This window comes from Hippocampus comes, unplaced genomic scaffold (assembly GCF_001891065.2).
Source record: "Hippocampus comes isolate QL1 unplaced genomic scaffold, H_comes_QL1_v1.1 scaffold84, whole genome shotgun sequence".
Classification (NCBI taxonomy): Eukaryota; Metazoa; Chordata; class Actinopteri; order Syngnathiformes; family Syngnathidae; genus Hippocampus; species Hippocampus comes.
Window position 1 is genome coordinate 590635 of NW_017805144.1, and position 22161 is coordinate 612795.

Sequence of the window (22161 nt, forward strand, 5' to 3'; positions counted from 1 at the left end):
GGAAGATTTGTAAAGCTTGTGTCTCACTGAGCAGCGAATGTGAATGTAGTGAATTTTGGGTTTTGTCAGGGTTCCAAAAAGGTTGTAAACATATCTGCAAACTGTGTTACTTGTCGCAAACAGTTTTGGGGTTTTTTTTGTCGCAAGGAAATTTTGGACATGTTCGCCTGCACTAACCACAAATTATTGTCAGGTTTATGGAAAGCTGAGGACAGAATTGGACTCCAGAAACGTGAACTCGGAAAGAATTGATAAAAAAGGTTTCTTCATAAAAATAGGTCGCAAGACCGACAAAGTTCAACCAACAACACTGTTACAACACCAGAAAATGAGACAACCAACGCTTGCAAAAAAGGCAAAGATAAAAACATCAACGGAAATTGCTTGTCAAGAAATAAGAAGAAACCTAAACGTAATACAAAAATCGTGACTATAACTACAACGAAAAACTACTTACAAAGGTAAGTGCAGAAAATCTGGCGGGAACAAAAACGAAGAGCAAGAACATGGAACGTCTAGGCCAGGGGTCGGGAACCTTTTTGACAAAGAGAGCCGTGAAAGCAAAATATTTGGAAATGTATTTCAGTGAGAGCTATATATATATTTATAAAACTGTATTTGAAAAGTGAATTCAACAAAATTGCTTCATTATCAGTAGGTATAACGAGGAGACAGTGTTGAAGCACTTTCAGTATTTAAGGGAGAAAAGTGCTAAAAAGTGAAAGACCATCCTTCCATGGGTTGGGACTACAATGCTAACTCAGAGTCTGAATACATTACCACTTGATTTGTAATGCTGTAAATATTCTGGATACTTTATTACTTTTATTCATGATTTCCAGTTTTCGAATTTTTCAATTTTTTTATGAATCCTGTTTTCCTCTGAATATCGAGATGTAAGTCACACATGCAGTCTTAGCACCTCCTATCAGGTGGCAAAAGGTTGATGCTTTACTTTTGGTGCATGAGCTTCAATGTGAAATAAATCTGTACGGTTTAGCTTGAGATTCTATATTTAAAATATGGTGTAGTTGGTATCGTAGACGAGGGCTAACTGTAAAATCCATTTCATGTGATAGTCAAGTGTGTGTGAATGTGTTTGACTGCAGCGTGTGTCTAATCTCATGAATAATTCATGAGGTGGGAGGGCTAAAATGATTGGGCGGTGACAGATGGAAAACAGTGTGAGAGGGAGAGCAGAGATCACACACGGCTGGAGAGGCACTGATAGTTGAAAGAACGTTAGAAGCACGGACAGATTAGGGAGAGATTATGAAAAAAAGTGTATGAAAGAAAACGGTTAGCAAATAGCGACAATGACATTTTTACACCGGTCACCTTGGGTCAGTGATTAAGTATTTGATTGACAGCTGTCCAGTCTTCTCTTTTTTTTTTTTTTTTTTACGGATGGAGATACAACACTGTGTGGCAACCTGGATTTAAGAGTTCCGTTAAGAAAGGTAATAATCTGCGTGGGCGTGTGTGTGAGTGAGCGAGAGCATCACCTGCCTTTTTTGCTTAAGATTTTCAAGACAAAAACCGACTGCTGTTTTTCTCCTGATGTGATTCTTCTGAAAGTCAAAATCTAACCTGTCACTTGAAACATTTTACAGGTTTAGATCATAAAACAGAATAATTTTCCAGTCACAAATGGGAAAAGATTGGTTATGTTTTCAATGCCTGCTGTTGCACTGGCTCTATTACTTACACATTTGACATACAGCGGTCAGGCAGGGTTCAACCTGTCATTGTTAAATTAGCCTGCGATTGATGACATATTGAGCTCACTGTTGAAGAGCGAACTGACAATTGTCTTCCTGATTAGCACATGGATATTAACTGTTCTATGAATATCATTGGAAGAATCCAGTTGCCCTTTTACTGCCTGGTTTATGTTCACTTGTGTTGGTGAAGAATTCTATGAAGAATTTGAAATTAATTTTAATTAAAAATATCGAGTGAAAATAGCTCTTCAGTATGCATACCGCTTTGAATGTGTGTATGTGTGTTATGTCCCTGGTTAGAGTGGCAACTTGTGAACATGCAGTGTTTGTTGATTGACTCTTTGGCAGGTTTTACTGCTCAAGATTCATTGATAAACATACTTGTCTATCATTTCTATGAAAGCTTTTATGTGACTGTTTGTGCATGAAAAGTGGGAGATTTATATTATATTTCGTTTATTTATTTTAGCTTTAGTTTTTTAACGGGTGTGTGTTTGTGTCGTGTGGGATCATGATGGATGTCCAGTATATGCACTGTAGTACACAGAGAGACAGAGAGAGAGAAACACTGAGAAATTTAGCCAGTATGGTTTTTGGTCTTTCATCGCAAAGATTTTGTTGAGAGAACTCATATGACTACCATAGAGTGTGACAGGTGGTGGTTCAGTTGCTGAAATTAAAAAAAAAGTTCAATTTTGAATAATGCATGTTTTATATATAAACACACACACACACACACACACACACACACACACACACACACACACACACACACACACACACACACGCTCAATACAAAAAGTTAGGGATATTTGCCTTTCAGATGAAATTTAAATTTCTGGACGAGCCTAAAATGCATTCAGGGGACCTTAATGTGACCTTGTCTAAACTTTTGAATCCACATCCAACTGTTAAATGTTTCAGTAATTTTTGCACCATTTGCTGTTCTCTAATGACGAGTTTAACGGCAAAATTCACAACAGGTGTTTGATTCTTGAATCAATCAATAAATGTCCAGGTTCAATTCGAGCTGGTGTTTAGTTATTCTCATCATGTTGTTCACATTTTGACATCATCAGACCAGGACGAGACCTAACAGTGGATCAACAGTACCTTGGCCATTGTGATACCTCAAACAGGACATTCTGAGATGAAGTGGCCACTGGCCTTAGAGGTTGCAACAGAAATACAGAGAAACTGGAAAAGTCACAGAAAGATGTAGAAGTGGATGTCCTTTGGCCACACCCCATGCTGATGACCGCTACATTGTGAAGAATTCCTTGAGAAACCTTATACATACAATGCAAGTATAAAAAGAAGTTAACTGCTGGATAATTTTGGATATGTCATGCACTTTTGTTGTACAGACGCAGCCAGCATGATTATTTGTCATCTGTCTGCCACTAGACAAAATGACAGCATTATTTACAAGATTACTCCGAGACATACCAAACATTTCGCTCAACAACTCAAGATGTAACATGAAAGTAAATTCATTTACGTTGGCTGCCAGGAAGGAAAAAGGCTTCGATCATGCATGTGTCAAATTATTTTTCCAATTACGATGATATGCTGCCGGTATGCAGAAACTCATACAAGCATAGAAAGTCAACTCTATGTTGTTTGTTTATGCCCAATAGTCATGTTTATTGAACAACCACACAGTATGTCTCTTGCCAGAGCTGCAAAACGATGGAAGCTGCCAGGTTGTCAACCTGCTGAGATCGTGTTTTTGTGATATTCCAGATAATTTTGGTTGAACTTCAAATTGGTATCGTGACTTTCCCAGTACTGCTCCAACGCATTTTAATGTCAATGTTTTAAAATTGGTTGTTATGAGGAGTTCTTTCATTGTACCTGCTGAAATCTGGTACATTATTTTGAATAGATATTCAAAGAAAAACATTGACTATCGTATCCTATAAATTTGCAGTTTCAAATTCTTTTCCTGCCTTGTATATCTGCTTTTTGATGATTTATGTAATGGTGGAGATTTAGCTTTGGGGATGACTCCTCAGTTAATCTGTTGGCTGGGAGCAAGGGAGACAGTAGCTGATGAGTGCCACACATGTCTGTGCATGTGATGCCAACTAGAGCTACGCTTAAGTCCTCCTTTGAATTGATAAAAAAAAAAAAAATGCAGCTAAAATGGACTACTCGCTTGAATTTTAAGTTTTTACTCATTAATCCCATAGGAATAAATATGATACAATCAAAGATACCTTTCTAAGTATCTGATAATGGATGTGATTTTTCTTTCTATTTCTCATGGAGAGGAAGCAAGTTGAGGAATATGACATTTAAATGAGCAGTATTTTATTTTTTTTGTCAGATATTAACGTGCTTTTATTGTTAAGGTGGTCGTAAAAGAAATTGTAGACGTTGAATTTGAAATGGTTAATTGGAAGAGGGTTATTTAAAGAGGAAAGATGAGTCCAGGTGGGTATACAGATGTTGCCCCCCAGCCAGGTACTTAACCTACATCGCTGCTCATGCTTCTGTCAGTGCATGTGTGCGATAAAAGGCTTGGGGATACCGTCTGCTTCACCAAGACACAGTATCATCGACAGTGACAACCTACATTTAACACCATGCAACTGTGTGTCGGGTGATTTTTTTTAACCCCCCCCCCCATCTTGTTTTTTCAAAGTGATGCAATAGTCTCTGACTGGCTGGGGAGCAATTCAGAGTGTACCCTGCTTCTCATCCAAAGTCAGCTGATATAGACCTGTGCTTCCCACGTGATGCTAATGAAAACAAGAGTCGTAGAAAATGGATCGATGGGGTTGGAATGGGTGGATAGAAAAGCAACAGCAATGCTGTCATCAGATGATTTATGCTAAACTCCATGATTCCGTACAACTATATTATTCTAGTGAATACTAAATGCAACTCATTTGAAATGTGTTGCATTTTGGCTGCCTTCTGTCTAAAAATGCTGTCAAGGGGTTGATTTATTTTTTTGTATGTATTTTTCCATCCAGTGAGTCTCTTGATCGGCTGGAACAAAGGGCTCAGCTTGCCAATGGCCATTGCTCCACTCATTCGTAAAATAGCGCCTTTAATTTGGGACCAATTATACTGCTTTAACAGGCCATGTTTTTTCTTTTTCTCATTCCAACTCAAAAATAACTGGACTACACATGATTGGCTTATTTGTTTTGCCAATGTGCAGCCTGTGCGTCAACAATCCCACGTTTATAATGCTGCAGTGAAATGTCATGTCACGTTTCTTCAAACAGCTTCTAAGATATATCAATCAACACATTCAAAGCATAGACGTTCTGCAAAAGGCGTTTCTTTTTTTCTCACAATTCTTTGCTAGTTTTCCCTCTCTCGGCCTGTCCACGTGAACATTTCAGAAACTTGGGAACACATATGGGCATACTTTTCTCAGTCCAATCATTCGATCCAAAAGTGTCTTGGGAATCACATTTTACAATCTGGCTCCACAATCCAACTTTCCAAACCGCATTGAGTAATAATAAATAAACACAAGTGATCAGTTTCTTTGGCTTATGCAGACTTGGACAAAACTTTTGTTTGTTCGACTGGTTAGCACGTCTGCCTCACAGTACAGAGGTGCAGGGTTCGATTCCAGGCTCCGGCCTTCTTGTGTGGAGTTTGCATGTTCTCCCTGTGCCTGCGTAGATTTTCTCTCTTTGGTGTTCACCCAGATTCCAAAAACATGCACGATAGAGTAATTGAAAACTCAAAATTGTCCTTCGGTTTCAGTTCAGGGAGTACCCCGCCTACTGGCCAAACACAGCTCAGATAGGATCCAGCACACCCCGTGACTCTTTGTGAGGATGAGCAGGTCAGAAAATGGATGGATGGAAAAACAAAACTCTATTTTCTCACATAACCACATTTTATATCCCGTGTTTATACCTTTTGGCATCTCATTGTGTTCCAGGATTTGATTATGTTTCTCTGTATCTGTTGGTGGTCGCTGATGGTGTCGTATTACACTCGCCTGACTTATGGGCGGGCAGCGTGGGATCGGTTCCCATTCAGTGACGGTGTGCATGTGGGGGTAAATGATCATTTATCTCTATATGTGCCCTGCAACTGAGGCACGAGCAACTCCCTACGACCCTGTTCAGGATAAGCGCTGTTGAAAATCGATGGATGGATGGATGTATATGTTGGACAACAAGGACGCCATTTTCGTTCCCAGAGCCAGTCTAGTGCAAAGCGCAGTCCAAAGGCCCTAATTCGGTTGACTGGATGCTGTGCACTCGATGTAAAAAAAGAGCATAACTTCATTTTTGTGCTAACGCAAGTCTAGGAGTGTGTTGTGCCTGTTTGGTCGGCCCATCACACGGAATTGGCTTGCCCCAGAGCCATCCGACAATTTGGTAACAAAACCTAATCTGTGCTCGGGGTAAAAACGAGTGCATCGTCATTTTTGTGCCAGTTCATCAAGTTTGTGAAATTTGTAGACATGCTACGCCTCACCAAGCATTTTCGTCTTGCCACACAGTGCATCTGCAAATTTGGTAAAAAAAAAAAAAAATCGAAAAACAAGCGACAACATTTTGTGCTGGTAAAGGAGGTTTATTTTGCAGCACGCAAAATCGCGAATTTGCTGTGTTTGGTTTATCGAGGCATAGGCAAAGAAATTCCACGCTGCGCCAATGTGTGCTATGGACAACGTCTTTGGATTTCATGCATACATATGACACCACCGTGGGACAATCCCTCACTGTAGAAATCAATTCATTGAACAACTTGTAAATCATTATCATCTTAACAATATTTTGATGGCACCCCCATTACTATTGGAGAGGTAGGCGAGATAACACAGGGACCCGAGCATTCACCTGGGAGGGGCCATCCACATTGCCCAATCCAAATCCTGGCCTACTGTGGCGGCATTCTTCATTTTCATTAAAATGGATGTGGTCGGAGAGCGAGCCGTACTTGACAACGCGGAAACAGAAATAGACTCTCTCAGCCATCTCGTTACCTCTGCGTCCCGCGTCCGAGACGCATAATTTTCCCGCGGGACGCACAGTTCCAAATAATGTGCGTTTTTGGGACATCAGGAAATTTCTCAGTCAAAACAAAACAAAAAAAAAACTACGGCAGGCCTGAGGATTTCACGGTAACGGTCGTTACCGGAAGCGTGTCGTTTCCGTGGCGTAATTTTGACGGTACCGAAAAATCGTTTAACCATAAAAGTCGCCGCACACGAGTTGACTGTACGCGATCAAGTCTCTCCTGTTTGATCAACGTGATTTCACTGTGTCTGTATGGGTGTTTGCGGTGTTGTGTGTGAGTGTGTTTCTTCGAAATTACTTTCGTTTTGTTTTGTTTTGTTTTCAGTGTTGGGGGGGACGGAACAGATAACATTATGTGCGCATGCGGGTTGCGATTTTCATCCGAAAACTGAGGAATCGCGCGGATGGAAGTTTGAGATGGCGGCGAAAAAAACTCACAAAGGTCTACTAACTACGACATTTAAGAAATGGGAATGCCAGTCTGACTTTTCGTATGAATCGTCCGAAGGGGGGAACACTAAACTCACCTGTGACGTATGCACAGAACACGAGAGTGAGATACGACGAGAGGCACGATTACGAGGCAAGTTGATCATTAGATCTACATGGTAATGGCTATGAAAAATATTGTGAAACAGTATTGGTTATTCTATAATTTACTGGTTGTAGCATGGTAACTTTACGAATAAAACATTCGTCACAAGGTGTAGTAATGCGAATGTTAACTGTTGGTAGAACTAATGATGACGTGTGTTAGATTCTTTCGTCAAATTTATAGTAGATTACACATGCATCGTTTAGGGAAGAGGATGTCGAGCCACATCAATACTTACCAGTAAATTAATCTTTGCAGTGTGAGATTGGAAAAAAATACTCAGATTTTGTGGTATGCTATGATGCTATGATATGTATATTCATGATGACTACACCATATTTTGATCCATTTATTTTTTTGAATAAACCTAGAGTACACAGCTGCTGATGTAATGTTCATTGTTCATGGATAGTTTTCAAACATTTACCCTTGAAACATTATACTTTTGAGTTTCAGAATTCTTGATTATGAATATCAGTCAAAATAGAAAAATGGATTCCCATGATGAATGTTTACGGAACCCCAAATTAGTTACCGTGGTTTCCCATTGGGTAATCCGACGGAACCGAAAAACGGTTACTGTGAATTTCTGAAATCCTCAGGCCATGTTGTTGTTTGTGTTATTATCATATGCAATTGAATAAGTAGACCATTTCAGAATTCGAAATTTGGGACTCTCTAAATGCATAATGGGACTCATACTTTTCTGATCAGCGAGTCCCTGGGACTTGCTGGGGGTAAACTGTAAAATTATCACTGCTCTCTGAGATCCCTGCAGGACATTAGCAGGTAAACTGCAAGATCTCCCCTTGCAGATGATGTACAAGTAGCTGGCTGCGCATGTGACGTGGGCAATTGGAAACCGCCTTGCACCCACTACTGCGTCCGTGTGCAGCCATTTTTATGCGGAGCGTCTGCTTTCTGTTACCAAATTACGAGATGTCCTGGGGGGCATTTCAAAAAATTGAAATGCCTTTCTTACTGTACAACAACTGTATCTGTAAGAAATCGCTGGAGATGAATGATAAGTTAATAAGTTAATAATGAAAACAATGATAACAGAAATAATAAAACAATTAAGAAAATAATTAAGATCATAACAACATAATCAAAATAAAATGTTCAAATTAAAATATGAAAGAGTTCACTCTACATAAAGCATATACTTACAAATGATAGAAATATAATGAAATGAAAATGTTATTTGTCATTTATTTTATTCTTCAGCAGCAACATGCACTTGGTCACAAGCAAGTCTCTCTCTCTCTCTCTCTCTCACATCCTCACTGTGTTCTTTCTCCATTCTGAAATCCACATAATCTCGTACATAGAACGCAAACGTTTTAACTACAACCCACGCGCATACAAACACACAAAATGAGAAAACAATGTGAAGTATCAAATAAATTAATGTCACCATAATTTACATTTTCAAAGAGAGGAGGACTGGACGGCTGGACATGATGCTGTATTATTGTATATTTGTGAATAGAGATGAGAAACACAGATGCTCCTGTTCACTATACCCTTACAGATGGTGAAACACATTCACCTCATGATGGACTAAATGGATTTTGTACAGATTTAATGTCATTTAGTACAAGAAAGGAAGGGGAAAAGAGAGACAGAGCCTGTTCTGAGTAAATGAAATTTGGTAATGGTATAATTACAATAGAGAAAGGGGACAGGACAACTGTGTGTGTGTGTGTGTGTGTGTGTGTGTGTGTGTGTGTGTGTGTGTGTGTGTGTGTGTGTGTGTGTGTGTGCGTGTGTGTGTGTGTGTGTGTGTGTCTGACTGAGACAACGAGTGTGAGAGAGTAGACAACCTGTTCGTAGGACTGTGCGTGTGTGTAAATTCTCCACTGACTGTGGAGAGTTGGAGGGAGTGTTTTTTCAGAAAAGACAGGAATTGAGAGTTTTCACTGTGAGACAGCATATCTGAGCACACACACACACACACACACACACACACACACACACGTGCACACACACACACACATTCACACGCACACACACACGCATACGCACACCCACAAACACAAACATGCTCTGCGTTTGTCATGAATTAAAGATACATGTCAATGAAATGCAGTTTGCCAACTCTCAATCCATTAAAAAATAGAAACGACACAAAAAAACTGTATAAAAATAAAGACGATAAAGGAAATGAAATACATTTCCCAGGTGTAATATTCATAATGTGGCTGTGACATGCTTCCATGAAAATGCCCCGAAGATAAAAAAATGACAGGAGACGTTATTCCACATACAGTGGAACCTCAATTTACAAACCAATTTGGATCCGTGTGCTCATGATACGTTGATAAGTCAAGGTAATATTTCAAATTGGAATTACTGGAAATGCAATTCATGTTCATGTTCATGTCAACGTTATTGTTAAATGTGCTACAGTACATGTGCAACATACAGCACAGATGAAATTTATTTCCTCAGGAGAGAGAGGAGCTGCTGCGGGTGCCCGCGCCGCAATAAAAAAAAAACAGTTAACAAAAAATGACAAATAATAAAACACAACACATAAGACACAGACAGTCGTACAATCTTAACCACTTTTCTGCATACACTTTGTTGTTTGAAGCAGTTATAGATGAAAGAAGAGCGAATCAATGTGTCCTTTCACCAGCGGATCAAAGACGTCATGCTGAAAATGTGCATACGTCTGCTACAAGTTAAATTTGAAAGCAAAGAAGAAGCTGTCATGTCCATTGACAAAAAAGAGATTGGCTCACATCTCCTGTCCTATGTAATCCGCTTCAATTCCAAGCCGCGACTCCCAGTTCCACATACGCATCTTTCTTTTCTCTCACCTTTCTTCTCACTGTCAGCTCCTCAAGCAGTGCATCCATCCAGCCACAGACTGTCCAACAGCACCGACATTCCCGCTGAACAAAGCGGGGCTGCAAAAAATGCTGCCTATTTCTAGCGCAAAAAACACAAGCGGGTCCAGCAACGACAGTCAGATGGCGCCGACATTCCTCCCAATCAAAATCAGTGCTGGTACACGTGTGCTGCCGAGAAGGCGCAACCACCTAGCACAGATTCTTCTCCTTTGACGAATGTCGTGGCCAAAAAAATGCTGAAAACAATCCACAGCAGATCCACATGATGTAACAACAAACACAATGTGACAAAACAAAACACAAAAACCACGAAAAAACAACAAAAAAGCAAGGCTCTTGAAGAGCACTTGCCAACGGCTGCCGACTCGGGCGCCATCTTGGGGAAAAAAAAAAGAATGAATGAATGAATGAATTAATGTTTTCCTGCCCCAAATTTATTTATTTATTTATTTTTCCCCCAGTGATGTTTGGTTAAAAATAAATACAATATAATATAGAAATAAATGAAAACAGGCTATTATAAAGAAATACAACATTTAAAAAGTGATACTTATCGCTCATTTACTTTACCAAAGCAAAATAAGATCAAATAAAATCTCATTCCAGTGTTTCTTATTATGTCTGTTTCTTTTCTAATTCATTAGTTGATCCAGACCAATTCAGGGAAATTTCTCTTTTTCTTTTGAAAATACTGTAATCATAAAGCAGGATATCACATTGCCATCTAATAGATTAATTTGCAACAAATTTTTTTTGATCATCAATGTTTTGGTTGCCTCGCCTACACTTTTAACAGTGAGCACTTTCTCCATTGTCTGTCTATAAAAATCAAAACAGCACATATGCAGCCTTGTTACAAAAGTCGAGAAAAAGATCATGGCTCTTTCTCCTCATGCATGACAAGTGCTTCCATTAACACTCCATTTAGTAGTTTCCCTTTTCTTAGCTGCCCTTCTGACTGTTTCAAACTTTATTTACGTCTTTGGCAAATGTGCAACATGTCTGCCAACACCAACACAGGACCCACTACCGCATTCATCCAACACGGTCGCTTCTGGCATCCATGACCGGGAGAATGTATTTTCTGTCGGGGGAACTTGCACTCTGCACAAGTGGGGACGGCTATTTGACGTGATTACACAGGCATTAACTGTTCGTTACATTTTAATAGATAGAGTACACCATGTAAATAGATTTTTTGGGGGGGATGGAAATGAAATTATTTCATCACATCATTTACAAACGCAACAGCTATTAGACTTGTAATTGGATGACCAATGATCCAGAGGTGGAGCTTCCAGCTCCATTTGCAAAAGCTTCCACCTTCAACCGTGGAAGGATATCTCTAGTTTTCATCTCATTGAAATGCGTTACGCACGTTGCCAATGATGGTTACGCAGCACGAGAATTACAAAGTCAACACATCCGCTCATCCATCTATCGAAAATAGTCCGTAAATAAAGGTCATTTTTCTATGAAAATGTTGTTCAAAACTCACTCTGTTCATTAAAGTCAAGTCAGATTTATTCATAAAGTGCTAATCACAGAGAGGTCTTACAGGGCTACACATGCCCACAGTTGACAAATATTAACAACATCCCCTGACCTTAACTCCGTGGAGGGCAAAAAACCCCAACTGGGGGAAAATTAGAAACCTTGAGAAGGGGCCTGCAAATTGGGGAATCCCCCTTCCATGATGACCAAGCTGCAATGGACGCCGAGTGGGCAACATTTGACACAGTATTGTACTATACAATGTTTGTTGCAATGAGGTAAAAGTCCATTTAACAAGATGAAGGGAGACGCCTTCGGAGAGGTGGGTCCGCCGAGTTGGTTGATGAGGAAATCTTCATAGCGGTGCCTCCGAGTGGCCGACCCAGCTCCTGTCCAGCTCAGTCAGTGCAAATCATGTCCATTTTGATCAGAACAGAATCTGCACAGCGACATTATAAGAGACATTTGGAACTCTAAACTGTGCATCCAACAAAACCTAATGCAGCTCTGCTTACCTCTTGGCTTTGTCATAGTGTTGCAAATAGTGTAGTGCGGCAGTCAGACTTTTGACTGTTGCTTGAAATAGCCTCTGGATGTGACCAGCTTACTTGCCAAGTCATGTGCGGAGGAACTGGGCGTTGGGTCAGTTGATATATAAATTAGACCACTTAAAGTATCTAACTGGGGGCGGGGGGGGCAAAATTCAGATCGGGCAGCTCGGATACAATTTCAGAAATTGATTTAGTTTTTTTAAATTTCACACTTGATGTGGGCGGTTGGTCCTCTTTAGACCTCACTGTTTATATACAGTACAACCAGTCATCTTAAAGGAGACATATAACCTGAGCACATTTTTAAAAATCTTTTTAGAGTGAAGATGTAGCGGTTGTTTTTACCACATTGTAGTTATGGTTGCCCTCAGAGGGGCGGTTCTACACATAAATGCATAATCACAAAGGGGGGACAGGATGCCATGAATCACTGTTGTACCTCGGTTTGAGTCACATTTTGTAAACAAACTGCTAATCTTTTAAATTTAACGTCACTGCAAGTTGAACATCAGTCCTTTATATTCTTTTTTGGGAAATTAATATTTCAGACAAGTTTATATGTGGCGGGTGGCGAGAGTGTGAGGTGGATTTTTGTCCCTTCTATCATAAGAAGATATGATGATGGAAAACTACTTCTGAACAGAAGCCAAGGAGAAATTGTGGCAAGCTTTCACGGGCCATATGAAATAATGTTGAGGGCTGAATTTGGTCTATGGCTCTTATGTTTGACACCAGTTTGAAAGGGCGGTCCTGTTTCATGCAAAAGACTGAGTGCTCATGGCCGGTGCCCTGGGTGTGGTCACACCTGAAGTCTTAACACTGAATATGCAATACATCTTAGAATGGATGCTCATTTTTGATGACTAGTTCTCTATATAAATAATATATGGACACACAGTAAGTATTCATGGAGGCTGTGTTCTGCCTCAGGTCAAGATATCACATGCACACATTTTTAGGTTTAGATGGTGGCCAGGATTTGAATGGATGTCCTTGGTGCTTGCAGTATATTTTTCATTTTGTTGAGTTTAGCTTTTGTCCTTTTATCGTATAAATACAATGAAAAAACAAGCACACGCACATTGTCAAAGGTTAAAAAAAAAAAAAAGAATCAGGACATTTTCTCTCTCTGACCCTTTGAACAAACCTTCCTGTCTACGAGTTGTTTTTTTTTTAAACAGACGCAAGCACGCAGACAACCTCCAGTTGCACACTCGCCATCTGCAGCCCTCCGCGCCCTTATCTCCTTCAGTTTTTTTTTTCTGCCCCCATTTTCATCCGTCTTTTCTCTCTTGGCGCGGTTGCTAGGGAGCCCCGCTGACTGGAGGCGTTTTTCATTGGACTGGAAGGAGAGGATGAAGTTGAAAAGGAGGCGGGGGGGATTGATATCGAGGGGTACCGGGGGGCGCTTGAGGAGGAACACAAAGTGAAATCCAGATGTGCTAATGAGGTTGGATGTTGACCGACATTGTTGCTGAGGGTAGCTTTACAGGGAGGTAATGATGCACATTTGAATACATGGGCGGAAGGTCTATCCTAAAGCAGAGAAAAATACTGACATACATTATTAAAAAATAATACTACTAATAATTAGCAAATAGAAGATATAGCAAAAATAATATAAAGGACATCTGGCAGTGGTAATTTAAAATCAAGATGAAGCGTCTCTCTAGCAGCGGGGGATCATGAATAAAACCACTGGGACATGGCCAGACTGTTCGCTCTCATTTATTTCCACACAAAGGATTGGAAAATTCTGGAATCCCACCACACGTAACCTTGAAAGTCTATTGTGGAGGTTCTGTCAGCGTTTTTGCATCTTTCGAACGTAAACAGTTGTAGTTTTACACTGGTGTGTGTCTTCATTTTCAGAGGCAACTTGATGTCCATATTTGGGGTCAAACCCAAAAACTAGTCAACCAATTCAGACATTAATAATTCAGATTTTCCGGTCTTGTCTTTGTATCATGATTAGTGTTCCGTTGTTTGAGGACTGGAGTGTACAGTACATTTACCCACACTTAGCAATGAATACTAGTAGAGGTGCACGAAAATAATTACATTTACTTTACAATGGAATTATTACATACGGTGTGTAATTTGACAAGTGTTTTGATGTGGATATTTTTTATGAGATGTATTTATGACGTCTCCTACTAGAAAACCATGTTTTGGTCAATGAACATGTCTTGGGGGCTGCCAGCGGGTAGGGGCGGCTTTTACTGTGAGCAGTGTGCCTGAAGGGATCACTAAATGGCCTCTTTGTTTGTCATGAATATGTGATGTCGTGACAAAAGTGAGGCGGAATGCATTTAGGTTGATTTGGATGTCCGTGGTCTTCAATATTGCAAGACAGCATATTGAGGAGGAATATACATTGTTCATTAAAAAAACAAACAAAAAAACAACAAAAAAAAAAAAAAACAATCAGAGTGGACAGATTCGAGTCCTTTTTGGTTGGAGGTACTTTAATGGTAATGTCTGAGAGACATCACAACAGACATAAAATTCATTTTAACCCTTTCAGGGATAGCAGTTACTACAGTGGACAGATTCTCATGTTATCAGGTTACAGGGTGCATGAAAGGAATAAAAGAAGAAAAATGAGTCCATGCTCACAATGAAACCAACTAATACATTGTTTAACTGGTGTGTTATTACGTAACTAACCCTAGAAATAATCTAGTTTGTCTTTGGCTCCTGATAATCACATTTTCATTGTCCATTGCAGATTTCATTTGGTGTTTTCTTGCAGTTTGCCCCCTTCACCCTCTTGCCTCTCCTCTCCCAGTACCCCTCCCTGTATGCATGCCTGCCTCCATCCTGTCTTTGTTGCATTGATGGGTTGAAACTGACAGGGGGCAACAAACTGATTGGGGTCTCCTGCCTTTTATGACACCCATTTAGAGGGCATGAGTTTTGATTGGTCCACGGCTCTGGGTGAGCCGTAAAAAATTTTGATGTCATCCAACAATGTGGGAGTATGATCTGCTTGGCTTGCTTTTCCAATGCTGTGTAGCAATATTACGGCTCATATTAAATCTGTGTGGATAAGGTCCCTTTTGACTGACACTCCAATTGTATAATCTGGGGAGACCAGACGAGACAGTACAACTGTATTAAATACAATCCCTAAATATGCTCTGCCTCAACGTCAGAAAGCAGTAAAACAGAGACCTCATGAAAGTTCCTCAACGGAACTCAATTGAATCCATATCCTGGTTCGGTTCACTTATTATCAATGTATTTTGGAGATTAAGGTTAGTTAAAAGAAGTGCTGCTCGAAAACAATTTTTGGTTTAAAAATATTCATATTTGAGTAAGTTGTGTTGTTACATTATTAGAAACTGACAGTCACCTTCCTCTGTAAAACATGCAAACTCCCCACAGGGAGGCCAGAGTTGGAATTGAACCCGGTACCTCTGCAGTGTGAGTTCAACGCACTAACCACTGCCCCACCGGGCCACCCATCCTCTGTTTTGTTCAGCTAAATATTCGGCCCTCTAAATGGTTGATCTTAATGCAGAGCAAAGATTGAGTTACAGGGAAGGACAAGGCCCCGGTTAGAAACTCTCTGCCCATCAGTGATTCAAAGCTGTTTGTTACATTACATGGACAAAGACCAAGCACTTTCCATTGTCCTCAGGTTGTGTTAAATATATTGTAGCGGTTGCAGGACAATGATATGTCTGTATCTGAAAGCTGAGGGTCTACATACGGGTGACATAAACAAATTTGTAGTGAGATTAGTAGTACAAATAATTGTACATCTCCCTTCAACAGAGCTGCTTTTCATCGGCATTTGACTAGATTTGCCTTTATAAATTAAAATGAAACAAGAGTTTCACCTTATTTTTCCAGGTGTTTACATCTAGATCTGATATACAGTAGATATTTTCTAAAAAGTCTTTGCACCGTTAATATGAACTATAAGCTGTATAACTCAATTGAAATTGTTTTCATCATTTCTGGAGGGCAAGTAAACATGAACACCTGAGATTACGTGGTTGACTATGTGTAACAAATACCATCTTGTGCTGTGTGTATGTACATTAGTTGAAATTAGTGAGGGCCACGGAGTTTACGGCATGAGCTTCTCGCCGAGCGGTCAGTGCGCTCCACTTCCAACCGGTGACACGAAGCCCAGGTGTGGCCGGAAAACGCATTATTGCCACCATTACAAATATACAAGTACAAATTCAGGTTACAGTATCACCATAGCAATGGAACTCCATCGCAAACCAAGGAACCCCTGGATGTGCCCTGCCTGGTGCTGGATGACTGGCCAACACTTCATGGTGTACCCTGCCTCTTTTGTTTTCAGTCAGATCAGTCAGTATCAGCTTCTGTCCAAATGTATCTTGAATTCTGCGATCCCCTCCACATATGTTTATCCAATCTGCTGCAAGACATAATTTAAGACGACTAAGCTGAGATGTGGACACAGAATGTGCTTTGGCTAACATCACTCCGAGAACCATGGGATTGATTTCTCAGGAATACCCCACCTCCAGAAAGCCAGCCCTCAAGCACTTGGCCAATCAATTAGCTTTGTATCCTTTTACTCTAGCTCCTCTGTCTCTTCACAAGCTCCACATATTTCGCCATTGACCCTTGTTTGGGAGACATTCACTAATATTTCCAATTCAAAATCAGCTTTCACTCTCCTTGTCCATCCTTCGTAACCTCATCTTGAGCTTCCTTTCCTTTGCTGGTCTACCCGCAGCACCTCAATCTCCTTTTCCACTTTTCATCCATTTGTTATTTCCCTCTTTTGATCCAAAGTAGGTCAGTCAGCATCATTGGGCCGCAGCTTCGTCCAAGCATGACATCCATACACACATGCATTGATATAAACACACACACACACAGACGCACGCACGCACGCACGCACGCACGCACACACACACACACACACACACACACATTTATTTCCTGACAACAGCTCAGTCAACCTGCACCTCTCTATCCTCCAGTCTTGCTTCCGACGTCACACTTTCCCGAGAGGATTTGATCTGAGCAGTGTGCTGGCTTTGCAATCTGACACTGCTTTGTTTTGCCCCTCCCCTTCTTCTTCTTGGCCAAGTGTTAATCGAACAACTCTTTGTTGACAATGATCAACAGCAGACAGTTGGAACGAATGTTACAAGTCTGTCTTCATAAAGGAACTAGACTGACTCTTTTCGTGCTCAGATGAATACTACTTTGCCTACAGTTCATCTGTTGACACCAAAATCAAAATGTTGCGTGACGATTAGGGTGACTTGCAATTAAAGGCTCAAATGCCAGACAATCGAGAATCAGTCTGTTCATCTCACTAATATGACAGCATCACTTGCTCGACAGTGAAATTCTGCCTTTTTTCAAGGATCATCACACCAGAGCACGAACTTATCATAGCTAGTGTGACAAAGTATTAGGTAGGAATGTTTTTTTTCTTGCATCATTCCTTTTATTGTTTGTAAAGAAACACCAATGACAAAATCACTACTAATTAGTTCATTTCATGCAAATACCAAGCCTTGCCTCCCCCACATTTTCCTCAATTATCCCATCGGCTTTCAACCGTGGTTGTCATGGCAACTCCTTTAAAAGCCATCTGCACTACGGAAATGATGTAACTGACATAGGCCCGTCCCCCACAACCACTTTAACATGTAACCTGTGACCTTTGTGTGAGTAAGAGCCATTTATTTTAGGGTGTGTCCATGTGTGTGTGTGTTAAAAGAACATAGCTGGTGGCCTTTGGGGCTTTCATTAGGACTCATCCTGTTGCAGGTCAGTAGGGAAAAGCAGGTGATAGACTGTGCATCAAAGTCTCCACACTATCATACAAAAGCACATTCATTGTCCCAGGAGATGGGCAAAGGTGGATGTTTAATGGGATCAGGGACTGTTCTCGATTCTGTTATTCACTTCACACATTCTCTTTATTCTTATGTGGAGGCCTAGAAGCTTTGGATACTTTGTTGATGCAAAAATGATGAGTTCTGTGGGAGTAGTTTGGGGCGATGTAGTTCTGTAGTGAATGCACGTGTTTTTGGAAATGAATACGCTGCGATTGATTTGGTGGCAATTGCAATTTGGTTAACACAGAAGCTGAATGTCCATCCATCCATCCATTTTCAGATCTGCTTTATCCTCACAAGGGTCGGGTTTGGGGGAGTGGGTGCTGGAGCCGATCCCAGCTGTCTTCGAGCAGTAGGCGGGGGACACCCTGAACCGGTTGCAGGGCACACATAGACAAACAACCGTCTGCGCTCACACTCACACCTAAGGACAATTTAGAGTGACCAATCAGCCTGCCATGCATGTTTTTGGAATGTGGGTGGAAACCGGAGTACCCGAAGAAAATCCACGCAGGCCCGGGGAGAACATGCAAACTCCACACAGGGAGGCCGGAGCCGGAGTCGAACCCTGCACCTCTGCACTTTGAGGTCGACGCGCTAACCAGTCGACCACTGGGCTGCCCAGAAGCTGAATGTATAAGCCCCAAATATCGATTTTTTTTCCTCAATAAGGTTATCATGCGTTTCGATATTATGCATCCTAAGATTTAGCTCCGTGAAGAGAAGACAATAAAACACTATGTGTTGGGAAATTTGATTTCGGCTGAAAAAAACAGCACTTTTTGGTTGAAATTATTCTTACGTTTTTTTTTTTTTTTTTTTAATGCAACTTTGACCAAATCAAAACATGGTTATGGATTTAAACCCTTATATTTTCCTAACTCCTGTATAAAAAAAGATAATGTCAATACATGACAGGCTAAAAGAATAATTCTCCCCCCAAGAAAACAGATTTTTTTAAATCATCCAGCTCATTTTGCCCAATCAGCAGATTTACTGTAGTTGCACATTCCTTGGCCTCGGGAACTAGATCAGAGCTGCTGTATATAGGGCCCAGGAGACAATGAATTTTTAAATTTTTAATCGGCTGTGTCTGTTAAAGATCGCTGCTCACACGTCTGTCGTTGCACAAAATGGAACCAGCCCATGTAAGCAAATAGCACGTTCTTTTGTCAAGAAAGGTTTACATGAATTCATAGCATGTCGCAGAGTCTTCAACTACACATGGATGCTAAAAGACAATTTTGGAAACTGCATCCTGGAGTTTTCTAAAAGCTAGGTTTTTAAAGACGACAAACATTTACATGCGGACAAAGGGTCAAATTATACCCCAACGTACTTCCCCAACTTGCTCCCCACATCCACCTCTCTGTATGATGTGAAAATGAGGTTCAGTTTTTTTTTTATGTACACTGTCAGATATCCTAGCTTCACTCATACACATCCACTTCAAGAGGGGCAAATACGCTAGTGTGTCCTTGGGCAATGTACTTAACCCGGTTAAACATTTTTACTGCAGATGTTCAGTATGTAACATGCTGCATTCAGAAGTGGGATTAGTTCATATTTCTGGGGCGGCAGAAACTCATCTGTAAGGAATTGTGCTTTGAAACTGGAGGATGCCAGTTTGAGTCCCGATGTGGGCAAAAATGGCAACTGATTGTTTGAGAGATGCCAGATTGATTCCAGACTGCTGTTGAAGTGCCCGCGAGCAAGGCCTTGACATATTACTGGCAGTGAAAAAATTGTAATGCTTATGTTGTTTTCTGGAACAATCCTTGGATTGATTTTTTTCTTGCATTTTTTTATCCTCACATCAATAACATTTCTCTTTGTGTGTCAAAATGTGTAGCTTTGCAGCACTTACAGACACTTTGTGTAAATAGCATGTATTTTTATTTGGCTTCATGCTTGTTGAGGCAGTGCAGTGTCGAAGAGTCTTTTTAAGGCTTTTCCACAGTCCTTCAGGCAGACTATGTTACAGTATAGTGATTGTGTGTCTAAGTGTGAGCCTAACAACCAGGGGCGACAGAATAAAACGTACAAAATAAGAGAGCAGAGGAGCATCTTGTGATCCTAAAGACCCCGGCTGGCGTACAGATGAGTTCTTTGAAAGCACAAGCTAGTTAAAGAAACAAGGCGGTTGCAGACAGTCCTGAGGCATTTTGTGTTGTCTGCATCGTCTCTCCTTTCTGCACTGCTCCAACATGTTTCTTCCTGTGCGGCTAACAGACACAAATGAGCATCAAACAGTCTTGCTTTGCATAGCAAATTTTAGCAAAGCTTTAATATAACATCTTAAAAATAAAGATGTATAATATCTCGTTTTCTGTCTCATCAGGTCACCAAAGCGGTCACAGACAAAATATCGGTGTCCTCATCATTATTAAGGTAAGTCATCATTGAAGCTCGATGTAGATATCCTGTACCATAAACCCAAGTTGTAAATTGTGAAGGTTAAAGTTGGTTTCCTCCCCAGCCAACACATGGATAAACACATTGTCTACAATTTTTATAATTCACTGTGACTTATGCCATGGTTGTACATTCAGCCATTTACTTCCAATTATCCGGGGTCGTGTCGTTGGGGCAGCAGCTTTAGCAGAGAAGCCCAGACTTCCCTAGCCACTTCATCCAGTTCTTCCAGGAGGATGCTGAGGTGTTCCCCGGCCAGCCGTGAGACATAGTCTCTCCAGAGTGTGCTGGTTCTTTCAGGTGCCTGAGCCATCTCGTCTGGCTCCTCTCAATGGGGAGGAGCAGTGGCTCAATACCGAGCCCCTCCTAGATGAATGAGCTTCTCACCCTATCTCTTAGGGAGCGCACCGAAACCCTGCATAGAAAACTAGTTTCGGCTGCTTGTCATCCAGGTCCTTCTTCTTTTGGTCACAACCTACAGCTTGTGACCATTGGTGCGGGGAGCAACCTCAATCAACCGGTAAATTGAGAGTTTTGCCTTTTGACCGATATAAAATCCTCATCAATGCAGTCGCAGTACCGATCCGCCTCTCGATCTCCTGTTCCATTCTTCTCTCACTCATGAAAAAAAATCCTAAAGCCTAATTCTCACTGAGTGGCGAAGGTTTGCAGGTGTGTGCGCCAGCACAAATGTTTTTGTAAAATGATTATTATTATTATTTTTTTTTTTGTCAGGGTTCGTTCAGTGTTGCAAACAGTTGCAAATATGTTCGTCAGACATTCACTGTTGTAATGGTTGAAAACAGTTTGTCTTGTCACCCTCAAAGTCTGAACATGTTCAACATTTCTTTGCAACAAGAAAAATAGTTACAGACTATTAAAATTGTTGCTGAACATCTTTGCGACCTTAAACGAACCTTGATGAAAAAACATTTGTGAGGTGCAAACACACTTGAAAACCTTCACTGCTCATTGAGATATGGCCTGAAGATACTTAAGTCCTCCACTTTTAGCAGGAGCTCATCTACAACCTGGAGTGGGCACTCCACCCTTTTCCGAATGAAGACCATGGCCCTGATTTTTATCACAAACACTTCACACCTGGCTGTGAACCGCTTCAGTGAAAGTTGGAGGTTGGTCCTTGATGAAGCCAACAGAACCACATCACCTGCAAAAAGCAGAGATGTAAACCAGACCCAGAGGTTGGTGCTTCGATCCCCGGCCATTGCGACAATGTCCAGGTGTCCTTCACCATGATACTGCACCCCCAAATGCTCCTGATGCTGCGTCATTAGTGTGAATGAGGTAACAGTGTAAAGCGCTTTGAGTACCAGAGGTAGAAAACTACCCAGTTATCATTTGGTGCTTTGCATGACTATCTGATGTAATGCAGACACACTGTTCAGATGGAGGAAAGGCGAGTGTAATCGAGGATGGCACGCGAACCTTAAAGAGGAAGGGTCAAGTCAAGTCAAGTACAACTTTATTGTCAAATGTGCAGTATGTGCAACATACGGCAAAGATGAAATTTCATCCCTCTCAAACAGACAGTAAGTGGGCATGAAAGAGGACGCTAAAGACACGCCCACCAGTAGGTTGATACAATGCCGGGACGTGCATTGGGCAAAACAACTTCGGATCACATAAAATTGCACCTATGAAGAGA

The 22161-nt window shown here is 40.9% G+C and overlaps 1 protein-coding gene across 17 annotated transcripts in view; it reads left to right on the plus strand.

Annotated features, from left to right (window-relative positions):
• Nucleotides 1–22161, plus strand: part of nfasca (neurofascin homolog (chicken) a) — a 123419-nt gene that overhangs the window by 37521 nt on the left and 63737 nt on the right. For 16 of the 17 annotated variants that reach the window (XR_002167999.1, XR_002167998.1, XM_019867632.1 and 13 more), the window contains exons 1-2: nt 1198–1460; nt 20422–20471. The gene's annotated coding sequence lies outside the window, so the exon portion shown is untranslated. Of the gene's footprint in view, nt 1–1197; nt 1461–20421; nt 20472–22161 lie in introns of those variants that run through there. The other variant, XM_019867633.1, reaches the window with a different exon arrangement.